This window comes from Odontomachus brunneus, unplaced genomic scaffold (assembly GCF_010583005.1).
Source record: "Odontomachus brunneus isolate Ranch 3 - 2012 unplaced genomic scaffold, Obru_v1 Obru_scaffold_150, whole genome shotgun sequence".
Lineage (NCBI taxonomy): Eukaryota > Metazoa > Arthropoda > Insecta > Hymenoptera > Formicidae > Odontomachus > Odontomachus brunneus.
Genome location: NW_022639600.1, coordinates 525,607 through 532,775, shown reverse-complemented (window position 1 = coordinate 532,775; position 7,169 = coordinate 525,607).

Genomic DNA, 7,169 nt, shown 5'->3' with positions numbered 1-7,169 from the left:
TCTCTCTCTCTCTCTCTCTCTCTCTCTCTCTCTCTCTCTCTCTCTCTCTCTCTATCAAGAAACCAACTCACAAACAAGTAATCACGCAGGCAGTCATCCTTGCTACGAATACTACATGAATATTTAAACTAATTTTGTGCTGAGAATCACTTCTACTTTATACTGTCATTATAATACCACTGTTCTCGAGTAAACCGAACTTTTATAATTTTGAACTTTTTTTGTCCGTTCAAGTTCTCATTCCAATTCCTGGTTCCAATCTCTTATCTTCAACTCAAATAGAAGTAAAGCTAATTGTCCCACTGAGTCGTAGCCGAGATTCTCTTTTAGCGTCCGTGTTAGAATCTTGTGAAAAATCATAGCTTTATTAGGAGCGACAGTAATTACTCCGTGTTGCCTGCTAAATGTGATACAGGATATCAAGAATACTCCGTATATTTTTGCGAAATGTCAAAACTGTCAAAGAACGTGCTAAATCACTTTATTAGTTAGTAAATTAAATCACATCCACGTTGAACGTCGCGCCACACATGACCGATACACCAAGATAATTAGTCTGTTCTTTTCAGTTACACCACTGAAATAAGTTACTCCTTAATCGCGGATGCGAAAACGCGAATATTTCAATTAAATCTACTGATAAATAAAAACCACGACCAAGAACTGAAACTATCAAATTATCAAACATTTAGACTTACTGCTTTCCAAAGGAAAGGCAGTTACCGTTGCTCTCGTAAAGCACAAAATGTATCGTCGAACTACTTGCAATCGACTGCTGGCGTTCGAAAGCGCCGCGTTAAAGTAACATATTTACATCCCCTCTCACCTCTAACACCCCTAACGCCCCTGGGTATCCCTGGGTATCCCTGGGTAACCTAGATACCCCTCAACTCGTATATATCGGAGCATGCGCTTTGAAGTCGAACTTTCGATGCTACATTACCTCTCTCATTAAAGCAAGATAGCGACATGTAGAAAAGAGAAACAGATATATATAGTGATTCTATCCATCCACCCTATCAAGCCTACTCACTCACACTATCATACAATAATTTTCCTAACCACCCATCCACTCACTCCTCCTATTCATTGTTGCCACCCCTATCACCCCTACCACTCCTACCACATTTTTAATAATTTTAAGAAGCAATCCTAAAGTATTTTTTCTTTTTTTTTAATAACATTTTTTACGAATGACAGAAATTAAAATTGATACGTCTCAAGATTCTGGTGCACTACAAAAACATATGTCAAATTAAAACTGACTAAAAGACTTAAAAAATGACCTGTAAGGTTAGAAAAAAGTAATTTTTTTATATTAAGTCGCTCCTAATTCGATTACTGTTGTTAAGGAAGCATGAATATGTGATTACAGCAATATGTGATACTACGCAATATTACGCAATTGGTAAGTACAGTATTATCGAACTAGTATAAATCGAAACTTTGTCAGATACATATATACACCCAAGTAGCAGACTCAAAATGACATCAAAAATTGGTCATAATTGGTCGATTGATGTCAAATAACTAAATAATGACGTCTTTAAGACGATTTTTTTGTGACGTCTTAATGACGTTTCTGTACAACGTCTTAATGACATATTGATTTATTAACTTTTTATATCTATTATATGACTTAATGACTTATTATTGACGTTTAGAGACGTCATTAAGTCGTCTTAAAGTGTCACCATCGATCTGTGACATTAGACCGTCATTTTAACGATTTCCATATTTTCACATTTTTAGCCATAACTAACCAGATTTGGACGTCATTCATATAATATGAATTATTATAATATAAATTAACTATGAAAAGTACATACATCCATACCTTGCGTCCGTATCCTGCTTCTTTCTGACTTCTAAGGTATTCACCTCTCGTGATATTGACCTTGTCCTCTCTGATTACGCAGTTTGCTAGATATTGACGTATCACCATAGATATAATATATCTAGATCGAGAAGTGGAAGTAGAGGTTCATGTAGAAAAGGATACGCTCTCTCTCTCTCATTTGCGCAAGTCATGAAAGTATATATGTGAGTGTATATGTGAGAAAGATTAAAAAGAGGAATGAAAGAACGAAAATCTGGGACTGAAAACCACATTAACTGCACATGTCTTCTGCATCAATATTAATCAAATAATTGTTCAAATGTTCTTTCCAACAAATGTTATACTCCAAATTTTCACCATTATGCGTGTCAATTTTAATCCACACCTCTCTAATACGTAACCTTTCACACACATACATTTATACATATGCGCGAATGAAAAAGAACGCAGGATCTCAAAACACAATGCATCCTTTCTATGTGCACCTTACTCCCACTCTTCAAATAAAGGCAAACACTCGATCTATATTATAGACATATTATGGGTATAATTATATTTCTGTTTTTATTTTTTCTTCAAATTAGATAAAAACAAACATATGATTTAACTATATTATATGAGTTAACTTACCAAGAAGTTGGAACAACCGGTCCATGTCTATTCCTTTGTCCACAAACTTGCTTTAGTCCTTAAGCCGTAATAAACTGACCAATCACAGTTGATTATTTTACAAATAATTCTTACGATCTTGGACCGAGAACATCCGTAACATGTTATATTAAATACTGACAATTCAATGGCCATACCTGTACATAAAATTAAACTTAAAGCACAAAAATATTCGTAAACATGTTACGGGTGGTTATGCGGAGACCCTAAAAAATCAGCGATTGCAATTGGTCAATTTGCTTACTACTTACGAGCCAACACACAAACCAACGTACATCTGTAACATGTTATGTTACGTTAAGTACTGATAATGCAATCATAAAATGTACGTAAAATTAAACTTAAGTCAAAGCACAAAGAAATCCATAAACTTAACATGTTACGGATGTTCTTGTGTCTTGAGACTACCTCTTCCTGTTTACGGTTTTCCGTGTGCTACTAGCCTAACTATACAAATCCATTAAACAAACGTCTGATATAGATTGTCCACTTCCAAAATATCGACGACATCGAACTTCTCGAATTATCACCGGAAGGACGCTTGTAATATATGTTTTGAATAAATATAGACTCGTATTAAGGAAAATGGGTGCAATAATCACAAATTGGGATGGGAAATCAGGACAAATGGGACACGATTAATAATTGGGACATTCACCTTACATATGCCAAAGCTAATTTCAAACTTAAAGCTTAAGTTTTATGGTTTAAGGGGAGAGAAAACAAAATCCTTTATTAACTAACACATGCAAATCTGCCGGCATTTCTCTGTGTGAGTAGATATTCGATGTGAGTGTGTAGATACTCTGTGTGAGTAATACTCGATCGAACTCGCGCATGCGAGATAAAACAAAGTTGCTAACCTTTTTCAGTCGTGGTCCACAATGCTGGAGAGATACATGCTATATTTCTGCTACGTAAAATTAAAGATCGTGATTTGAGAGATTACATATGAATCCCATAGAGGAAAATTCGGTTATGAAAAAATATTTAATGAGGTCTCGTGCGCTTCAATTATAACCGTCACACATCAAGCAATATCACGCTATCTATTCATCAATAAATTCGGTCGTTTTGCAAGTGCTTGATCGTTCTATATGCTGATGAATTTCGGCCAGAGTACGCTCAGTGATTCAAGCCGGTATTCATAGTCGGATCTTATATTTAAGACCGTCTTAAGTTTATCTTCAAATGCTCTGTAGTCAGTGAAATCACCCGTAGATCTAAAGATCCCATCTAAAGATGAACTTAAGACGGTCTTAAATATAAGATCCGACTATGAATACTGACCATATCGAAATGGCCATATCGACTATGAATAGTGCCCATATCTTTACAAGTTGTTAATGCCTTAATTATCATGTCTTCACGCATTTTTACTTACTCCGTGTATTTTGTGCGCTTCGTGCTTTATGCTTTTCAAATCGCTACGACTGCACACTGTCAAAAAATTGCGCCGGATGGATATCGATTCGATGTTTGTTTCCTACAGATGGGAAGAAATCAACACAGGAAAAAAGCGACAGAAAAGAAGTACAATTTGCTAAATAAATACATACCTGAAAATGGGAAAAAACACTCCAACCGTCGAACCATGTAATCATATCGACGCGGCATATCCGACGACAGAGCGAAGCCGTTAGGTCTGTGATAGTAGCTCTCCTGGTCTACATTTCTTGGCTTTGTCGATGAATATTCCTTAATACCTATATTTGTGTCTTCTCTCATTTGGTCGCGAGCGCAAATCGGATGAACTAATCGCGATGAATTAATGTTGTCGAACCGCTGTCTAGGATTAGGATGTCGCGCAATCACTTAAAATTTTGAATACTTCTTCGACATATCTAAGTATGTTATTACAATGGTATTTCGTCGGAAGATCGCATCGGATGGATGCCGGTCGATCCTCGATATTCGCGCTCGGAGAAAATAAGAGAAAATCAACACAAGATGACAAAAGAGGATGACAGAATCAAATGACAGAACAGATGATAATTCCCTGGTAGAGTTAACCCTAAAGATTAGTTAACCCTAAAGATCTTTGCACGTCAAAAAGTCTTAACCGTAACCATAATTCCGTAAATTTCCAACACATACAATCAGATAGAGCAACCCAAGTGAAAATTCATATACAGCCTTACGGTTACGAATTTTTACTTGCGTTGCTCTATCTGATTGTGTGTGTTGGAAACTTACGGAATTACAGTTATGGAATTACGGTTAAGACTTCCTGACGTGCAAAGTCCTTTGTAAACGACACAAAAGTCTGATGTCTGACGCTCGAAAATGTGCGGACAGCGCCTGAAAATATCTGACGCTCAAATCTCACTGCGTGCGACTTTCCTCCGATGCTCAACGCTGATTGTATACATAAGCGAGGCATCATAAGGGCTAGCGTAAGGGCTATGCTCCACACACAACGATTGATTTACTGTCAGGTGGCCCGCAGTTTAAAGACCAAATCACACTAGCGATTGGCGATTGATGACTGACAATAAGACTACTCCGACATATCGCACGAACATTTTTATAATCACTATTACTTTAATTATTTATACTTGCCAAAATTATAGATAAAATATATATTATTATATATTTCATCCATAATTGATATATACATTAAATATGTGAAGTTTAAAACAAATCGCCCGCATAATTTCTGGAAAAAAAATTCAGGAAAATAACTTTTTTCTATATATAGTCCCTGAAATATCCCTAAAACTCGAATGTAAGCATAACTCAATAATATGTATTGAAGAGAGACTCTGTACATATAATAAAATATAATAGAAATATCTTAATATTTATTGACTCACTACCTATTTGTCTCACTATCCCATCTCTTTCTTATTTTCCTTATACATATAGTTATAGCATCTGTGTACACGCGTACCTCTCTCAAGTTTCTTTTAAGAATTTTAGTGATTCTCTTTTTCATATCGCCAAACGCCTTCAGATCCTCATTATTTCGACAATTTTATGTATAAGTTCAACCGTTTAGTTAGAAATATGTCAAGAAAAAAGTTTTGAGCCCACATGTATTTTTTATTTAACTAAAACAATATATGCGCACGCTACGCGCGCGCCATATAGCTAATAAAAAACAATAAAAAATGTAAAATAAAAATAAAATAAAAATTAAATTAAATTAAAATATAATTTAATTAATAAATAATTATAGGGAGAGATAGGGAAAGACAGGGAGAGACAGGGAGAGATATATCTCTTATTTTTTTTTCGTGACCTAACCAACGCGATGACAGCTATTTACTTGATAATTTGACAGGCAAAAGCGGCAACAATTAAATCTCTTATATGCCTTTTTTTTAAAGAAAAAAATACGGAGAAGAGAATAGTTTTTGTTTTTTTATTTATGTTAGAGTAGTAAGTCGTATCTCGTTTGTTGGTCTTTCTCGCCGGTGCAGATATTCTTGTAATTACGATTGCATAACAAAAGTGTTGATACTGCGTCTGTATAAAGAAAAGTAATTAGAAACTCGTTAAAGGCTGGATAATCAATTAGCGTTCAGTAAATATCGCGATTTTTCGTCGTGCTTCGTTATCGATGTATCGTTACAATTGTATTTTCCATCTGTGTTGCTCGTCTTCTTCGTATGCATTGTTACGCTTGTATTCTGTAGCATACGTCGATGTCTGCGTATCGAATTATTATTAAATGTTGTGTGTCTGATAGCCACGCTTCTTTATACCTTTACACGCCGAACTAATTCATGGATGTTCGTCGGGGAAGAAATATGAGAGAGAGCCCCCGTTAATTTGTTTGCCACAAAGGTATCACGAAGATCCGGTAATACTGTCTGCGGGCTTTGTGAGCCCGCTAATAGAAAGCAAATTGCAGCCGTATCGATAAGTGAGTGGCTGACAGGATCGTATACCGCATGAAAAATTAAATGAGCCCCATCGTGTGATTCGCATCGAATAACAACAGGCGTGTAATCGCATATTTATCGAACAAATTCCCATTGTATCCGGAATATAAACGAATGAGATATCAAATTTAACTGCATCTCGTGTTTCTCACTTCTCCGTTCCTCGCACAACCGATCTGGTCCGATCTCGGCCGATCTGGGATCCGAAAAAATACGGGGAAATTATTAAATTGCGAGAGACTCACTTACTCTCGCAAAGAAGCAAGAGCAGTGAGGAAGATGACAAATAATGACAAAATATCCGCGGAGCAAGCAAATCAGGACCTATAATAACAAGAAGCGAGTTAGAAAAAACCTCTACAATGAGAATGGCTTGAAATTGTACTATATTATTAAAAAAAACTTGTTGATATGCTGAATGGAAAAGTCGTGCATTCGTTTCAATTGTTTTAAATTTTGTACATAAATATTGTCATGCGAAATATTAACTCTTTTGGGACGGGTGGTCACTTTTATGCCATAACTGTTCCTTGCTTCTATATTTGTAGCGAATTCTCTCCAATTCGTTGAGTGAATTACGCTTGCTGGATCGACTTCGCACGAGGTCCGGTGAAGTGAGGAAAGGGAGGCGAATTCGGTGATTAACTGATTCGTTAGAGTTTGGGATTCACTTTATTTTACACTCTCGATGAATTCACACAGAGGCTATCTCGATTCGATCGCGAGTTGGAACGGAAATCTTCGGAGAGTCGTGCATTTGGTCACACAAC